The 20,010-nt window shown below is 35.3% G+C and overlaps 1 protein-coding gene across 1 annotated transcript in view; it reads left to right on the top strand.

The window, feature by feature from the left end:
- LOC138707358 (cell adhesion molecule Dscam2-like) overlaps nucleotides 1-20,010 on the top strand; it is a 1,214,496-nt gene that overhangs the window by 798,556 nt on the left and 395,930 nt on the right. The gene's annotated exons all lie outside the window — the stretch shown is intronic.

A 20,010-nucleotide genomic window follows, 5' to 3' on the forward strand; every position in this document is an offset into this window, starting at 1 on the left:
TTCGTTTCCTTATATTGTAATTTATGTACAATTAGAAATAATGTCTGTTCTGATATTCCAATGATACAATACAGTATTATTATTATTATTATTATTATTATTATTTATAAAAATTGTTACTAAGTACCTTTGTAAAAATACTATTTCCCTGTATGAATTTTTACAGACCTAACACGAATATTACGCTTCTGCATCCGAGAGACGATAATGCAATGTATTCTGACCTACATAATATTTGTGTTCGTCCAGGCGAACGTTTATTTTTTTTCATTGCTGGGTCTGTATTGCAAAAGCCACATTTATCTGACATAATATGTGTATGAGAACAGAGGACTACCTTACCAGCTGCTTTGTAAACACTATTATTCTGTGTGTACTTAACTTCAGAGTAAATGTGTCTCAATTTCGAAGTCTACTAATTACATCTACGCTAAATAATGTAGTAGTTAATACAGCGTCGTTAAAGAAAGAAGGGCAGCAATGCAAACATGTCCATCGTTCGGTCTCTGCATCCCTAAAACTTAGCGGAACGCTGGAGCTCGACAAGATGCGTGGAGCGTGCAACCGTTACTGTAGGCGTACTAGTCTATGTTCTGAAGACAAAATTTAAGAATGATATAACATCCTCGAGTGACTCCTTTTGCCTAGATCATCAGCCTGTCATTAGCTGGTTCGGATTTTAGTCCTGGTTAAGAGTGGAATTTTTCATTGCACAATACTCAATTATTCTTTCGGCGGAGGATGTCGTATTTGGATGTTTTCTCGGGATTTTCTCATTACCCATTAGGCATTCACCCATTTATCGATTCCATCAACATTTCTCCTGTCAGCGAATTATTATGTTAATAATAAAGGTATGTTTATACATGTCAATTGTTATTGTAAATTTATTATTCTTAATCTGTCTGTATTTATTTATTTATTTATTTATTTATTTATTTATTTATTTATTTATTTATTTATTTATTTATTTATTTATTTATTTATTTATTTATTTATTTATTCTGGTGTAGTTAAGGCCATCAGGCCTTCTCTTCCACAACACCAGGAATACAAATACAATAACAGAAATAAAAAGGAAAAAAAAAACACTATAAACGAAGTAAAGTCACACAAAAATATACACAGGTTGCAGTCACACAAACTTCAAATGAGTGATTAAGTATAATTAATTGTATCCTAATTAACTAACATAAACAAGAAACTTGCGATTTTAATCTGGAGTAAAAAAAAACACAAATCGACACTTCTAGCAATATCTAAAAAGCATTAAACAAGACAAAATTTTCCAATTTAATTTTGAATTGTGATAAAGTCCGGCAGTCCCTGACATCATTAGGTAGCGAATTCCAGAGACGAGGTATTTCTACAGTGTAGGAGGATGAGTATAGAGACGTTCTATGATGAGGGATAGAAAGAAGTGCTTGATGTCGGTTTCGAAGAGTTGTAAGAAATTGAAAGCGCGATAAGAGATAATTCGGAGTAGAAGTATGCATGATTCTAAATAGAAGAGACAGTGAATGTATTGTTCTTCGTTCCTTCAGACGCACCCATGAAAGTAACTGGAGGGAAGGTGTTATATGGTCAAATTTACGAGTATTTCAGATGAATCGTATGCACACATTATGAACACGTTGTAGTCTCTCAGCTAAGAGTGAACTTACATTAGTTAGTAAGGAATCGCAATAATCAAAATGGGGCATTACAAGCGTCTGAATAAGATTCTTTTTTAGACTAAGTGGTAGAAATTCTTTCATATGAAACAAAGAGTGAAGTTGAGAAAATATTTTTTTGCAAGTGTGTATGTATGTACGTATGTATGTATTTTTTATTTTTGTAGGTTATTTTACGACGCTTTATCAACATCTCTGGTTATTTAGCGTCTGAATGAGATGAAAGTGATAATGCCGGTGAAATGAATCCGGGATCCAACACCGAAAGATACCCAGAATTTGCTCACATTGGGTTGAGGGAAAACCCCGGAAAAAACCTCAACCAAGTAGGCTAACTTGGCCCGACCGGGAATCGAACCCGGGCCACCTGGTTTCGCGGCCAGACGCGCTAACCGTTACTCCAGAGGTGTGGACTGTATGCACGTATGTATGTATGTATGTATGTATGTTGTACTGTATGTACGTATGTTTTATCCCTTATCCCAAGCAGGAAGATTTGCTTCTTTTGGGACTGAAATATGCAATATTACCAAAACCTGATGGGAATTTTAAAATCAATCATGCTCATTACTTATGAAATATAAAGCACATTGTACTTTCTTTTTAGTTGGTTATTTTAGAACGCTCTACCAACTATTTGGTTATTGAGGGTCATATTCATATGAAAAGTCCACTGCAAGAATGATTGATGTCACTTTCTTGTCGAAAATGAACCAAGACTGTCAATGCATAGCTTAAGACATATAGAATATACATAGAGAGTTATATGGCATTGACACTGATAGTCATTGTCCAGTAATGATCGGAAAATCACAGTTAAGCTTTGAGCGCTAAGCATTTCAAACTTTCAATTGCTTCTCCTGCAAAATGTATTCCAAATGACATCCATCATTCTTGCAGTGGACTCTTCATATACATTCTTAGCGCGGGCTTCTGGTGGATGATCAGCGAACTAACGTTTTTCGTATTCATAAACTAGTGTTAGTGATATATGATTTGAATCCTGTACAAGTAACCAGTCGATATCCGGGGCTAGTTTAGCACGCTCCTAGGCGGGCTAGCGAAATGTCTATGAATAGCACCCATAGCGTCTATGGGATTGGTGATAGCGACATGGTATTTGACGAGATGAAGACGAGGATTCGCCATAGATTACCCGACATATACCTCACGGTTGGGGAAAACCTCTGAAAAAAAACCTACCAGGTAATCAGCCCAAGCGGGAATCGAACCTACGTCCGAGCGCAAATACGGATCAGCAGGCGAACTACATTGCACTGGGCAGCTGCAATATTGACTAAATCCACTGGACTCGCCCACTGGTGAGAGCAGAATGAAATGAATTATACAGTGGAATATACGTAGACTGTCCGAAGACAATCTGAAGTGTAATGTACAGACTGTAGGGGGTATAAGTGCCGTCCTTGTCACAGTCGTCGGGGACGCTCTACAGGATCAAAAAATGTCCATACAACATAGGGTCAAAACTCGATAGTTTTCCCAGAAAAATATTTTTTATACATCTTGATTACACAACTTTTAACACTGTATCACTTCGGAATATGTATGATAAGACTTTGTTGTGTTAAATTTAAAGGTACCTTGTTTACATGTTTCGACCTATTTATGGGTCATCTTCAGAACTGGTCGTTGTTGGTCTTGGCGCCTCTTGTTCTTTCCTGTGAGGGTGCGTTCGTAGTGTAGAGCCAAAGAGTGTATATGTTTTGAAATTGAGTCGTGTGTTGAGAATATCGTTGGGGTGTGTTTTCGTGTGTCTATATATTTCATATTGTTCTAGTGTGTTGAGTTTCTGGCTTTTTGGTTGGATATGCAGTATTTCCATGTCTATGTTGATGTCTCTATAGGTGTGATTGGCATTTGTGATGTGTTCTGCATATGTGCATATGTGCATAAGACCTCCTCCGCCGAAAGAGTCATTGAGTATTGTAGCAATGAAAAATTCCCCTCTTAACCAGGACTAAGCCATAACAAAATTACAAAAAAACACCTCCACATATGCAGAACACATCACAAATGCCAACCACACCTACAGAGGCATCAACACAGACATGGAAATACTGCACATCCAACCAAAAAGCCAGAAATTCAACACACTAGAACAATATGAAACATATAGACACACGAAAACACACCCCAACGATATTCTCAACACATAACTCAATTTCAAAACACATACACTCTTTGACTCTACACTACGAACGCACCCTCACAGGAAACAACAAGAGGCGCCAAGACCAACAACGACGATTTCTGAAGATGACCCATAAATAGGTCAGAACATGTAAACAAGGTACGTTTAAATTTAACACAAGAAAGTCTTATCATACATATTCCGAAATATTTTTTTGTTATGGTGTTATAAATAGAAAAAAAATGCTGAAATAAATTTGCATTTCTAAGAAACGTACAACACAACGTTAAATATAACGTTACTGTATTTTTTACTTGAGATTGTATACCTGATCTCAAACATACGAAAAATCCCCAACCTTTTAATAAGGGCCTAGTAAATAAATAAAAATTGAGAAACGGATTATTATACACTGAAAGGTAGAGATGATGTTTCAAATAGGCTACTTGATTGTTTATATCCATGTAACAGTTACCAAAATAGATAAAATTTCAAGGCTACTTGACGTTCGAGAGTTGACCACTCCCGATGTCTTGAAAGTTTGCCAGAGCACTGAACGACATAGGAAATACTGTCGTGCGGGTTTTCGCCTTTGCGGGCGCTGTCACTCTTGCTTTCTCGATCGTTCTTCATCTCTACCAGGGATATATTGCCTTGAGAATACATTTGACTGAATGTGTTTACTGGGAAAGGAAAGTTTAATTATTATTAGTGCATTATAAAATTCAAGAATAATAGCCAAAATATCGCACAAAGATTTATATAACAATTGGTTTACTCTAAAAATTTGAACTTCGTTACTCCATGATTTATTTGTGAATTAGACTGCAATAGTTAACAGATCTATTACTGCAAGTTGTAGTGCATTTCTTGTGGATATGATGGAAGTATTGCTTTTCAAATAATCATAACTATTGTGTTGTTTCACGTTTGTTCAGAAGGCACTGTTTTATATTACACTGGACTTGTATTCCTCTGTGCTGAAAGTAACTGCTGGTGAAAATATCCTGTGGTATTTCATTTGCCGTGTAAACCATGAATGAATTATGCTTAAGTAGACTACGTAAGTTTCATTAAAAGTGTCTTAAGTGCGTACAATAAAATTAACATTATGAGAAGTTAATGCGGATGGAGATGTGGCTTGGAGATACTGAGAAAGATCGTGAATAATCCGTCCTGTTCCCGTAGTTAAGAGAGCTCGCAGAGAGGATTACACAATTACTGCAACGCTGCTCCATGACAGGAGGAGGCCATAAAGAAGTCACAAACCATGCTGGCCCTAAATTTAGAGCAGCCGTTACCACCGGCGTTGAATGCATTTGTTCGAGTAATTTTTCATGTCCCTCCCGGCGAGCCAAGAGAAGATTTGAGGGTTCTTACGTCAAAAGGACGGAGTGTTCAATTCAGGAACAGTCTGGCTGTTTGCGCAACATCCTCCCTCAAGTAAACCTGCCGAATAATCGAAGCTGGACAGTAGATTGGACTAGGAACGTCTATTTTAAATGGGGGAACCAAGACTGTAATGGAAGAATGTAGTTAGTTGCCAATTGTTTAGAAAACGTTCATTTTCATTAAAAAATCAATAGAAACATTAATATATTTTCTTACCGACACCATCATTTTTTTCCTTATTAACTTTAATTCACAACTTCAGCATCTCATCTTTCATTGCCGATTTTCTCCACTTTCGATCTCATTACCTCTTCATAATCTTTCACTGTTAACGTAGTCAATATCTTCTTATTCTACTTCTTAATCCAGTTCAGTACCTTCTCTGTTTTCCCATTGCAACTCTTTCATTCTGCTCATATTCTTCTTCAGGAAGTCATTACTTATATATTTTATTATTACCAACTTCTTCCTCGTCATATTCTTTCTCATCTAGGTAATTATTTTCCCATGTTCTTCCACTCTTAACTCCTTCATCGTTCTCAATTTTCTTCATTAGGCAATGACTTTCTCATGTTCTTCCATTGCCAACTCAGTAGAACCTCGATTATCCGTTACCCTATTAACCGATTGGTGGATTATCCGACTGTCTCTCTTCTTTTTTCCTGCAAAAATTACGAAGTACAGTACATTATGTTAGTACGCATTTTTGCTAGAGGGTTATTACCAGCCTTTACCTTCACACAGTATGTAGTAGGAATGCTACCATTGCCGGCAATAGAAACACTTACTTTTTGGAGAGGGTGCTTTTCACAACTTGTAAAATAGTCACTATCTCCTTTCAAAGAAACGACTCCAAGAACTTCCACATAATTGAAAAGTTGTGCATAATTCAATCATTCTGTGCAAAATGTCAAAAGGAAACGTGTTAGCGATTTGGGAAAGGAAAAACCATGGCTTATCTCGCGTAAGAATATGAGAGTGGCAGTAGAAATGTGCGCGATTTAGTAAAATGAAACAAGAATAAAGTGCTACATATTACTGTATTTCACTTTTTTATGTTTTCATTAGTTATTATAACCAGCATATTGTATAGTGTAGTACTGTAGTGTGTAGACGAAGACACCAGTGGTTGCAGAACAGTAGAAGTTTCAAATTACAAAACTGTTATCCTCTTAATTCATGAAAATATTTTACGGTACCCATTATCCGACTTTATCGTTTAACCGTTCAGACCACCCCTTCATTACCACGGGTAATAGAGGTTGTACTGTACTTCATCGCTCTCACTGTCTTCTTCATCTAGGCCATTATTTTCCCTATGTTTTTTCATTGACTTTTACTACGTCATACAACTTTTGACCAATAAAACGGTACGAAAGTACGTCTTTCAACCAATCATGGCTGCTTAACGCAAAATTTTAACACTTCCTCAGCATTTATTTATTTTTATCGCTTCGCTATCGTCTGTTTTATCACTTCACTAGCATTTGTTTCTTTGTTTGACAACATTTAAAATTGCGCATTCTTTACGGTATTATAAAACATGCTTTGCGATCGTCATTCTTTTACCGCATAGATAGTCGACTGAAAATGGCTAAATGTGTATTTTCTCAACTGCTAGTTCCAAACTTTAATTAGATTTAAAGTACCTAGATGGATTCCACTTATTGTGAAAATCAAGGGTAGCGAATTTCCGGGCGCCAATTAGTCATGGCGACTAAAAATTGTATGTGGCATCTGAATTATTTATTACAGTTCAAAAATTTTTAAGACTTAGATTTCTTTTACATCATTAATACTAATTCGTAACGCCAACAAAAGCGTCCTAGGAAGAAATTCTAATGTGCTCTATAAAATTAATGTCGTTACATTTGTTACGCATCTCAAGATATTGTACTACATTGCTTCAGAGCGTCTTTGAGAGAGTGTGTTTGCATTGCGTATATATGTAATATTGTTTAATATATTTAAAAAAAATGTATTTTTGTCTTAACTAGAATGGTTTCCTCATTGCATGTCTGCACGAAATGTGGTAGCTCCTGAAAATAAAGAGGGTGGCACCTGCTTTTTTTTTTCGTCTATTCGTAGTAAAAATTATCTATGTGTTGATGTAGATTAAGTGTGAGTTATTCTCATAATTGACAGTATCAGCGGTTTCCCGCTAAATCTAGTGTTTTTCTATAATCATTACAGGGGGATGAAATTTTGAATTTTATAATTTTATGTACTATTGGCGACACTGACTGTTAACTTCGCTATCTATTCATGGAAGACTTATCTTCGCCATCTATTCATAGAAGTAATAACTAAAGAAGCCACACTTACACGAACAAATTATCGATCATTAATGATTAGTAGAGATCAGCTATTTTTAAACACCAGTGTACACATTAATATTGGAAGGACCAATATGTTATAAATTTTTATTCTAGTATTCATTGAAGATTCATTGGAACTAATATTTTCTATTATTCTTAAAGTATAAAAATGTTGTTAGTCTGTCTTCTTTGTTTCCAAAAGGTAATAAGCATCGTAGATAATTACATAAGCTTCTTTTTCACTAACTGGACTGTTTATTAGTATTCCACTCCTTACTGGGATATTTATTTTCTTCTTCTTCTTCTTCTTTCTCAGTAACGGTGTAGACTGTTACTAAAGCACTTAGGCGCGAATGGCCTTTCTGTACCACATAAATTGGAAATCAACACAGGAGACCTCAGGGGTGGCCAACTTCGTGATGCTGCTGGGTTTTATTTCCTAAAATTTCTCGGGAAATAACATGATATGTTTTCAGAGATATCGATACTTGATGTGGGTTAAATCCTGACGGTCCACAAAAATTTGAGATGATACTCAATACCCATCGCTCATTTTCTACAAGTTAGGTCATTAATGATGCCCATACATATTATGTAGATGTATTTTGTCCCTTGAATGCTATTGTTTTTTATTACTTGGTTGAAATTTTCATTCTTCTTTAGATTATTTATTTAGTTGGTTATTTAATGACGCTGTATCAACTACGAGGTTATTTAGCTTCGATGAAATTGGTGATAGCGAGATGGTATTTGGCGAGATGAGGCCGAGGATTCGCTATAGATTACCTGGCATTCACCTTACGGTTGAGAAAAATCTCCGAAAAAACCCAAACTGGTAATCAGTCCAAGCGGGGATCGAACCCTCACCCGAGCGCAACTTCAGATCGGCAGGCAAGCGCCTTAACCGACTGAGCCTTGTGACTTGTTATATTATTCAGACGAATAATTTTGAATATATGCATTTTAAGTTTTATAATAATGCTAAGGAAGGTCAACTACGGATTTAAAATACGAATTATTTGAAGTGTTAATTAAAATATGTTATAGGTCTGTCCGATGTCATAGCGGTAGGGGAGAAATACTGAAAAGTCTTGCGATTCAGCGTACTACACATTACGTGCTACGCCAGATCTTTTGCACATGACAGCATCTGAGCACCGCAACGCCAGCCCAACACACAACTGAATACACGTTCACTTGATATTTAATTCGAGTGTTGGCATTGTAAATATGCAGATATGCATTTTCTTTATGGATTTTGTGATGGTAATGCAGTGAAGGATTCCACCTAAAAGTGTGTTCTTCTGTGTTTACGGGATGTTACCTGAAAATGAGGCAAGCTATCAAGTGCTTCATTCAGGTCGGAGAGAGAACCGGTACCGGTACCAGATATGAATTTACAATTCATGGAATCCATAAGAATGACAAAGTTAATAATTTATTTTGTGTAATTATTTTATTTCCTTACTCAGTTTGTACTTAATTATGAAAAATATGTATTGGAACAATACAAGATGCAGCATTTTCAAAAATGTATCACATCACAACGTGTTAGAACGTATAAATACGTTTATATATACCATATTTTCGTATACGTATACATATTTGTTAAAGTTCTCAATAATATTATGTAACTTTAATTCATCTTCTAGATACTTATTTGTTTGATAAATTAACATAAGAAGAACATAAAAATAAGGTATATTTCATTCTGTGTGATGTTAAATGAATAAAAGGAAAAAAAAAACATTGTTCTGAGAGAGACAAATTAACATAACAACTGCAATAAATTACAACCCGTTTTATACGACTCCTGTGCCTTAGATGTTCTATTCAACATTGATTGGGTTGGTGTTACATTTTCTGCAACAGGAACACCACAGCAGGTGCCCATTTGATTTCTGTTCATAATTAACTATTTAAATAATATAGTTTGATGCACTACAGAAGATTAGAAACATTCACATCTGCACTGTCTGATAGTCCTTTCATTACTGAACAGAATACCACACTGCGAAACATTTCGTGCACGCATGCGCAATAATCAAACTCATTTTGTTTGTTAATATACCATATTTTGGATCGGAGGGAGTATCTTGTTATATTAGATTCCACAATTATTGTAGAAGAATATGTCATGAAAGTTTTTTTGTAGAGAAAAATAATCTGCATTCACGTGTTTCATTAAATTAATATTTTGGTTATAAGTGTGTTCGAAAATAATTAAAATTCAAAAGTAATTATAAACCTAATTAATGAAAACTTGCTTACAGTAGGTCATGGATAACTGATATTTGTGTTTAAAACAAAATAGATTAGGATCCAACCAGTTATGGTACAATTTAAAAGGGAAGGAAATTAATGTGACATCAATGTAAATTCATTAAATAGATTAACAATGAAAATATCAATGTTTACAGAATTTCATGGTAAATTAGTAAATCACAATAAATGTTTAAATAGACCTTCATTCGCTTCTAAACAATAACCAAGTCTATTATAAAACTCTCGTTTGGCATTTGCTAGCTGCATATTTGATATCTTGTTGCATTTTATACGTGCATTGTTCCTAGTATAACATCATTTAATACCTTAAACTTTTTCTTTCATGGAATACAATTTCTCAGATTAACAACTGAACCAAAAACAACAGTATCTCCGCATTCAATTGTTTTTACTAATCCATGGCCAACTATGATTTGTATGCTGTAAAAATTGGTACAATTTCTTTGGAGGGGGCGTTCTGTATTATTTTTTAGATTTTTATCCCGAGTCAAAAATTGTTTCTGATTGTATGATTGGACGTAGAATTGTTTTCTCTACAAAACATCTTTAGTGACATGTTCTATAACAATTAGGAGAGCTAATATAACAAAATATATATTGTAGCAGTGAAATCCCTATGGTGGTGTTCGAAGTTACCACACTGTATACAGTGTGTGTCAGGAGGAAAGGTACGTGGTTTGAGTGGTGATAATATTGCTGATTCTGAACAAAACAGTTTATATGAACATATGTCTTGTTCCTAAAGGTTTCGGAGAAAACTAATAGAAACAATGTGGAAAAAGAAAAGTACAGATGATAGTAAATTAAAACATTGTTACTTTATGTTACATTTAATTGTGTACTTCTTTTTACAAAACATGTTCAAAAAGTCCACCGTCAAATTCAATGCACTTTGCAGGTCTCGTAGACAGCTGCTGTGTTCCTAACCTGACCTGATTGAAACATTCCTTTCCTTCAGCACAAGCACGTAAAATTTGAGCGAGAAATTCCTCCCTTGTTTCCACTTTGCGCTTGTAGACTTCGCTCTTAAGCCAACCCTACACACAGTAATCCAATGGAGTAAGGTTGGGTGACCTCAGTGGCCAAGAAATGGCTCCACCGCGACCGATCCAACGCCCGGACACGTTTCATTGATCTTACTACAGCTTATTGTCGTTTTGGTTGCGACCGCATGTGAGTGCTAATGAAGGACATGAGACTGACGTCCGCTATCTTCAAAGAGCTGTATGTCAGATACTGTTAAGAATATAGCATATGTTGATATAAACGTTTTTGTTCATAATCACTAATATTATCACCCCTCACACCATGTGCCGTTCCTCTTGACTCAGCCTCTATTTATGCCGCATCTAATTATTCCGGATAGATAATAAATTCAATTCTTTAATATAAACGTGTGTGATGCAGGAAGCAAGAGTTTTCTTCCTTGCATAAAAAATGGATTTAGTAATTTTTAATAATAATAACCCTACACATAGTAATCCAATGGAGTAAGGTTGGGTGACCTCGGTGGCCAAGAAATGGCTCCACCGTGACCGACCCAACGCCCGGACACGTTTCATTGATCCTACTACAACTTATTGTCGTTTTGGTTGCGCCCGCATGTGAGTGCTAATGAAGGACTTGAGACTGATGTCCGTTATTTTCAAAGTGCTGTATGTCAGATACTGTTAAGAATAGAGCATATATTCATATAAACTTTTTTGTTCAGAATCACTAATATTATCACCTCTCACACCATGTACCTTTCCACCTGACTCTCCCTCTATCTATGCCGCATCTAATTTTTCCGGATAGCTTGTAAGTCCAATTCTTTAATATAAACGTGTGTGATGCAGGGAGCAAGATGTTTTCTTCTTTACATGAAAAATGGATTTGTAATTTTAATAATAACCCTACACATAGTAATCCAATGGAGTAAGGTTGGGTGACCTCGGTGGCCAAGAAATGGCTCCACCGTGACCGATCCAACGCCCGGACACGTTTCTTTGATCCTACTATAACTTATTGTCGTTTTGGTTGCGTCCGCATGTGAGTGCTAATGAATGACATGAGACTGACGTCCGTTATTTTCAAAGAGCTGTATGTCAGATACTGTTAAGAATAGGGCATATGTTCATATAAACGTTTTTGTTCAGAATCACTAATATTACCACCCCTCACAACATGTACCTTTCCTCCTGAGTTACCCCCTACCTATGCCGCATCTAATTATTCCGTATAGATTATAAGTTCAATTCTTTAATATAAACGTGTGTGATGCAGGGAGCAAGATGTTTTCTTCTTTGCATGAAAAATGGATTTCGTAATTTTTAATAACAATTCAAGTAAATGGCCATTGTGGGTCCCTATCACCACGGCATGGCACGTCCTCAGGTTGAGGATAGAGGAGACGGCCTCCAGATATGGAGGGTAGCTGCGAATATATTGAATAAGCAGTCGTGGACAGCCGATAAGATGTGGTCCTCCAGCTTGGGGGTTGGCGAAGGGCTGACAACCCATCACCGTAAAAAACAGCATGTTACGAAACCTAACAATAAGCCTCGGAATGGGACTGATTCTCCGGCATGACCACAGCAAAGGAATAAGGTTATAAGATTTGGTACATGGAACGTAACTAGTCTTTATAGAACAGGAGGGGTAACATTAGTAGCAAAATAACTAGCTAGATATAGAATAGACTTCGTGGGACTACAAGAGGTTAGATTAGATGGGAATGGCATATCACAAATAGGCGATTACTTGTTGTATTATGGGGAAGGAAACATTAATCACCAATTAGGAACAGGATTCTTTGTAATGGGAAGATAATATTATAATGGATTTGAGGGAGGTGATATCACATTCTACTATATACAGCCGCGAAGCTTAAGGTAATTTTTTGCAAATCTCGTGATAAACCGCTCCAAGCGGTTAGCAACTAGAAACAATAGACTGTCCACGGTCGACTTTGGACTGAGTCGCATTTCCATCGAGTGCTAGCTCGTTGCATATTTCACATTGATGCTTGTGAAATGTTCGTTATTGGTTGTAATGAAAATGTTAATGGCTAAAATACAATAATTGGAATAATAATATTTTACTAGAGATGTAGAAAAATTAAGTTTGTTTTAATGAAATTTATTGATCACGTTTTATTTTCAATTCTGGTGTGATTATTATTGCTTAGGCCTACTTTTTTTTTCAAAGGATATGTTTTTAATTATAGGTGTTAATTTTTTTATTATTTTTATTTGTTACTTTACTAGAGACGTAGAAAAATGTATGTTACAATAAAATTTATTGATCACGTTTTATTTCCAATTCTGGTGTGATTATTATTGCTTAACCTCATCCCACTTTTTTAACTACGTAAGCCTACACTACAAGTACCGGTACACGTAAGTTACTCCATTAATTCATATTTCCATTATTATTGTTGTAAAGGGAAATGCAAATTAATATTTATTGGTTTCATAATTAATTATCGCTATAATATTGAATGAGTGAAGCGATTATAGTAAATTTCAGTTCGTTTTGCACGAACAAAAATAATATTAGCCTATTTCTTGCAGGTATCTTCGAGTTTATGGTGGAATTTAATATACTTCATTAAAATAATAAATTAACTTTATGCATTTAATATTTCAATAATGGAAGAAAAAGAAAAAGAACACGACAACGAAAGTGTAACATATTTTCTCGTCTGCTAGGAGAGAGATCTGCGATGATGAGGCGATAGTAGCGATTCTAGTGGTGGGCAACTACCTATGTTTGCATTTTTACTACATATTGAGCTTCGCGACTGTATATAGTAGACTGTGGTGATATGATGGTAGAGACTGGATTAATCTTGTTCAGGATAGGGACCACTGGCGGGCTTATGTGAGGGCGGCAATGAACCTCCGGGTTCCTTAAAAGCCAGTAAGTAATTAAGTAAGTAAGTAATTCAAGTAAATGGTCTTGATACTGGAATGGCGAGCTGAAATTTTACTAAATGCGTAAAACTTGATATAAGACGGTATGTGTTAACTAGATGACAATAATACATTCCCAATGGTTTGTAGTCCGGTATTACACTTAGAAAGCACTGCATAGTCCAGCTGAATTCCCCGGGATTTCAACTGGGGTATATAACGCAAAAGTCGAAGCTCTGGCGGTCTAGCCTTGGTTTAACGTCGCGCCATTAGAGGTTTTATCGCTGTTCGCTAATAGCCCGGCCACCTAACCCGCAACGTAAGTAGCAAATATGAAGAAAAATCTTCATAGCAGATTTGGAGCAAATCGGTCTTTTGTTTTGGACGCGTTAATCCCGACGTCGGTGTGCTTTTCCGTCTCGCCGAGCGCGGATGATTACCAGTGATGCAAACTTGGGCGATCTCTTCATAACCCCAATTCATTTCACCGCATTGCACCAACTCAGGTTAATCATCACTAATTGGGTCGAATAAATAGGTTCAGTGTCCATACACAGCAGATCTCATTATCGATATCAAATAAAGCATTGCTAATTGCAGTGAACTAATTAAATGTAGCCATTATAATTAGAGACGTAACGTTTTCGCTTATTTGACAGCATACTCAAAAACTGACTTGTTGGATGGAATCATTCCAACAAATTCGCATTTGTATGATAGTTGAGTAGATGAACATCAACAAATGCGTGAGTTAGTGGGCAGAGGATTGGCTTCGATTCCGATGGGGGAAATTTGGTCTCATCTCCTGGCCATTTCCAAATTACTGCGTCCATACTAATGACGCTTATCAGATTCGCATGGGAGTATAATTGTTAGTTCAGTAATGATTTCAGATTTAGTAGTTTCCAGCGTCTGTATATTATTGCGATTTTCAAAATAATTGAAATAATAACTGGCAGACGGATTAATTGACCGAACGAATGCATTAAATCAAGATTTACAGTATTTCCTTGTATATGTTGTAGGCTTCCGGCTTCTGTATCTTTCAGCGTCCCTAAATTAATAGTTTAAAATAAATAAAATATTTATTTATTTAATTAATTAAATACATATTTAACCCATTTATTTATTTGTTTTTTCTTTCTCTGCTTGCTTGTTTTTCTGGTTATTTATTTATTTATCTGTTTATTTATTTATTTATGTATTTATTTATTTATTTGTTTGTAAGTTTGTTTATTTATTTATTAAATTCATTATTTATTTATTTACTTTATTTATTAGCCACCGGAATGGCAAAGTCGGTTAAGGCTCTTACCTGTTCGATCCCCGCTTGGGCTGATTACCTGGTTGGGCTTTTTTCCGAGGTTTTCCCCAGCCGTAAGGTGAATGCCAGGTAATCTATAGCGAATCCTCGGCCTCATCTCGCCAAATACCATCTAGCTATTACCAACCTTATCGACGCTAAATAACCTCGTAGTTGATACAGCGTTGTTAAATAACCAACTAAAAATCCTTATTTATTTACTTATTTGTTTATTTATTTCAATATTTGTTTGCTTCTTTTGCTTATTGATTGATTTGCCTATTTATTTATTTATTTATTTATTTATTTATTTATTTATTTATTTATTTATTTATTTATTTACTTATTTGCTTAGGTTAGGTCACGGTGGCTACGGGCGGGTTAAGACGACCCTTTGCACGTCGGCCATACTGAGGCATATTGTGCACCCCGAATATTATGGGATGAATGAGGATGAGGGTGTACCAGCCCACCGGCCGCATGTGACCCTCACCGCTCACCAATGGGGGCCTCCTACCCTCCTCCGCTCTAAGTTCATATCGCCAAGGTGATCAAGCAGCACAGGATCCATTCCAAAGACTCTTCCAAAGTCTCGAAGCGCCCTTCGAAGTACACTTAAGGAATGAATCCTGGCAGAGATGTTGCGGAAGGCTGGGAAACCATGGACAGTTGCGGAAAGGACACCCCCTGGCGTAAGCGGATGAAGACATGCGTCTTGATCTGAATATGTGTACTGAATGTGTACTGAATGAGTGAACGACGTTCAACATAAAATCAAGATACGCTTCAATTGTTATAAAGTAAAACATAATTAATGTGAGAAGTATACTTGTTTTTAGCAAGTAGCTTTTCAAATCTAGATTCGTTATTCGATACAGAACAGTGATATAATTTTAATTTCAAGGAAATATCTCATTTTTGTTTTCATGACAATCATATACGAGAAACTTACTTTGCATAAATATATAATTTTTAATCAAAACTAGTCTGTACTCTGCGATGAAGGTCTAGTTTCAATTAATATTTTCTTCACATATATAAGTAATTTTTATTTGTGTCATTTGAATCCCACTTCCTGAAAACGGATTCAGTATCCATCATTGACTTTCGTAAATGTTTCCAGATTCTTCCGGAAAATACGGATTCACTATCCATTTGCGAATGTCGTAATTATTTTGAGTTTTTTTACCGGAAAATATAAAAAAAAAATCTGGTGTAAAATTGTGCGAACTTAATTATAAGTCCGCAAAAATAAACTCGGCATTTGTTTACAAACCGGAAATAAATTTTAATATACTCTGTTCTTTACTGCACTGGAATCATTTCTTTTTTTCAATTCATGTCCACCGGACATCAAATTTCTTTATACATCCGTTGGGTAACAGTCGGCACAAGCACCAAGCATCACTTTCGATTTCTATTGAACTGTTACCTCAGCTCCACGGTGGTAGTAGTTCGAAGTAGGCGTACTAGAATAGTAATATACGTTACAAGAGCGGTATGTTGACGTTTTCATGGTCGAGGAAAAGATTGAAAAAGTGAAAAGCAGTTGAGCTTTTTTAATTTCCGAGAACATGAAAACAAATATACCGCTCGTGTATCGTACATTATTTTGTGCGAAGATCGTTTATTAAATTTATTTCTAATTACTTGCAATGAAATCTCCATGTTGGTTTCTGTTTAATGACGGCAACTTCGGAAAACCAAAATAACTTTCTTCAACATTGTTGCTATAAAATGTTTTCTGTGTTTACTATACTCCAGCAGGCCGTGATATACGTTTGTCTTTTTTTTTCCCCAGTCTATAAATGCGAACATAAAACAAACGATAAGGTTATGTAATGATTTATTTTTTATTTTAATATTTTAACAATATTATTTATATAACATATTGCAGTAATAACATCGGCATCTAGAATCTTGTTGATTTTTTCACGGCTTCCTTAATGTTACTTGTAACAGGAATTCAATAATTTTCGTGGAGTAGTAGAATTTTACTTAGGGGGAAGCGAACGCACTGTATTTGGTCGTTCATTAGGTAGTATCCACTGTTTTAAGTAAAATTATCGTACTTTTGGATATTACAGGACTTCGCATTTTTCGAATTATCAGTACACGGTTGTGCTGGGTCGCAAACAAAAGGCTCGTGCAAATCTGATGCATGTAACCTATGAGATAAAACATTGTAATAAATATAAATAGATCATTTTCTTAATTAATAACAGTGTATATCTCCAATAAATGATTTCTTAGCATCACCACAGATACAATTGATTGTACTTGTCACTATCTCTTGTCACTAGAAAGTTCTTGAAATTTATATTTTCCCCGCCATTCATAAAATAATTTGATATGATACCTCTTGCACAAAAGGGGAGATCTATAACTGAAACTTGACTAATGTATTTCAGTTTTATTTGTATTTATCCTGGTAATAATGGACAGTTTCACTCGTAGACATTTTTTTTTGCAGCATTAACTTCTCATGATTGTACGAGAATATTCGAAGAGAACGGCAGTCACGTAGACTTTCGGCTTCCCCCTACTACCATTAATACGGCGGTTGCTGTCGTCTGCGATACAACGAACTTTTCTGTTGATTTTCGAGTTCGTCATTTTTTTCCGGTTATTATATGCTTATTTAAGTTGTGTTAACTCTCGGTAGTGGTTTTATATTTTATTTTATCCGTCTTAGTATTTATTTTATTATTGTAAATATGTTTTGTCACTAATATTATTATTATTATTATTATTAATGTATTATTTAGTATTACTATCTTTGTATCCTCTCCGTCACGGTTATTCTATTATTATTATTATTATTATTATTATTATTATTATTATTATTATTATTTCTATCATGATCATTATTATTTGATCTCTGTAAAATTTATGTAGACTACTGGACTGTACCCGAGCACGATCATATGCTCATTTCGGGTATCTATTCATATGTATTCATTTCAAATGTAAATTGTGAATAAATTTGAATTTGAATGTGAAATGACGATCGCACCTTCAAGAAGTTTGGGAACCACTGTCGCCTCTTGGACTAGCACTATGAAATAAGCGCTGGTTCTATTCTTCATGGGGAATATATTTTGTCTTGAAATTTCGGTCAGTGTGAGTGACCGGAGCCCATTCGGTATTGTAATAAATTTGAGAAGCTACAACAGTGATCGAAATTTCTTGACTCGCGAGTCAACCCCTCAATACACAAACAGGGCGGAGGGACAAGGCATGATCTCCCTCCCCTTAGCTGTCACTTGTTCATTCAACTTTTAGCAAGTTGGGTTTCCTTCCCCTCCAACCTTACCCTTTCCTGACTTTTGCGCGCTGCATTTTATATGACGTAAACTTTGCCGATCACTGAGCTACAGTGATTAACGTAATCGGTTTCGCAAGCCAGCTATAACTTTTGGGGAATCATAGTTCTAATAACATGATATTCCTGTACTAGTTTGGTGATCGTTCACCTCTGCTGAGGCGTGTGGACGTGAAGTTAGTAGTAGGCTTATAGATCTTGGATTTCCCAAAGCACGCTATGAAATATTTGATATAAAACAATTTTTATCTCGAAAAGGAAGCAAAAGCGAGCAGATTTCTCTTAAACTTTTTTGTTTGATATATCTCAAAGAATAGTCCCCTGAAATTAATGACATTACTTACGGTTCACTCTGTATATACAGAGTGATTCACGACAAGGTACCGCCAATTACGGAGCATATTTTCGATGGAATTTTGAGCAAAATATTTCATATAAATATGGGTCGTATTCTTAACATCTTCTGAGTTACACTAATTTGGAGTTGTTTGTAAAATACCTTTTTGTTTCTTTAGTTTTAAAAGGTTGAAGAATATTAAAATAAAGATTGAATTATTCAGAAGTTTCATTTTTTTAAATTGGCTTGTATTCTGAAGCTGAAAATTTGTTGTGAATTTCATAATTTCTTCGTACAGAATTTTTTTTTTTCGATTTTTAACTACAAAATTACAATATTCTTAAGCACTTATCACAAAAATTTGTTACAAATCACGTCACTCTCCTAAACTCTTTGAGACTGCACATTAGGATGCAAAAGTTAGGTGTAAAGAATCAAGTCGCTGTAAGTGGTGTGATTTGTAACAACTGTTGTGATAAGCGCTGAAGAATAATATAAGTTTTAGTTAAAACTTGAAAAAAGTATTCTTCACGAGGCACCTAAGGAATTAACAACACATTTTTGGCTTCAGAACATTAGCCAATTAAATTAATTATATTTCTGAATTGTTCATACTCTATTTGGAATATTCTTTTATCCTTAAAATTAAAGGAAGGAGATATTTTACAAACAAATTCAACAGGAACATCAGCAGTTCGTAGGACACTGAAGATGACGCAGAACCGGCGTCGAAACGGGCCATCTGTCTAAGGTACATAACCTTTAATAGTAATATGCGTTACAAGAGCGGTATGTTGAAGTTTTCATGTTCGAGGAAAAGTTTGAAAAAGCGAAACGTAGTTGAGCTTTTTTAATTTCCGAGAATTGAAAGAAAACATACCACTCGTGTATCGTACATTATTTTGTGCGAAGATCGTTTATTACATACCTGAAAGAGGAATTTCTAATTAGTTGCAATGAAATCTCCATCTTGGTTTCTGTTCAATGACGGCAATTTTGGAAAACAAAAATATCTATCTTCAACATTGTTGCTTTAAAATGTTTTCTGTGTTTACTATACTCCAGCAGGCCGTGATATACGTCTGTCTTTTTCTTTCCCCCAGTCTATAAATCATGAAATGCAGTAACTTTAGTGGAGTTGTAGAGTTTACTTAATGTTTGCAAATATTTAAAAACAATAATTAACAGTGCAATTTAGGTGAAATTGCAGTGGTAAGCTTCCAATTTATAATTAGTACTATATTGAACGTCTCTAAAAATAATATGTTAAAAACCTAAAGCAGTAAAATGAATGTCGCGCTTAAGCGGTAAGAAGAGGGAAATTGTTA

The sequence above is a fragment of the Periplaneta americana genome, chromosome 10, assembly GCF_040183065.1.
Source record: "Periplaneta americana isolate PAMFEO1 chromosome 10, P.americana_PAMFEO1_priV1, whole genome shotgun sequence".
Taxonomy (NCBI): Eukaryota; Metazoa; Arthropoda; class Insecta; order Blattodea; family Blattidae; genus Periplaneta; species Periplaneta americana.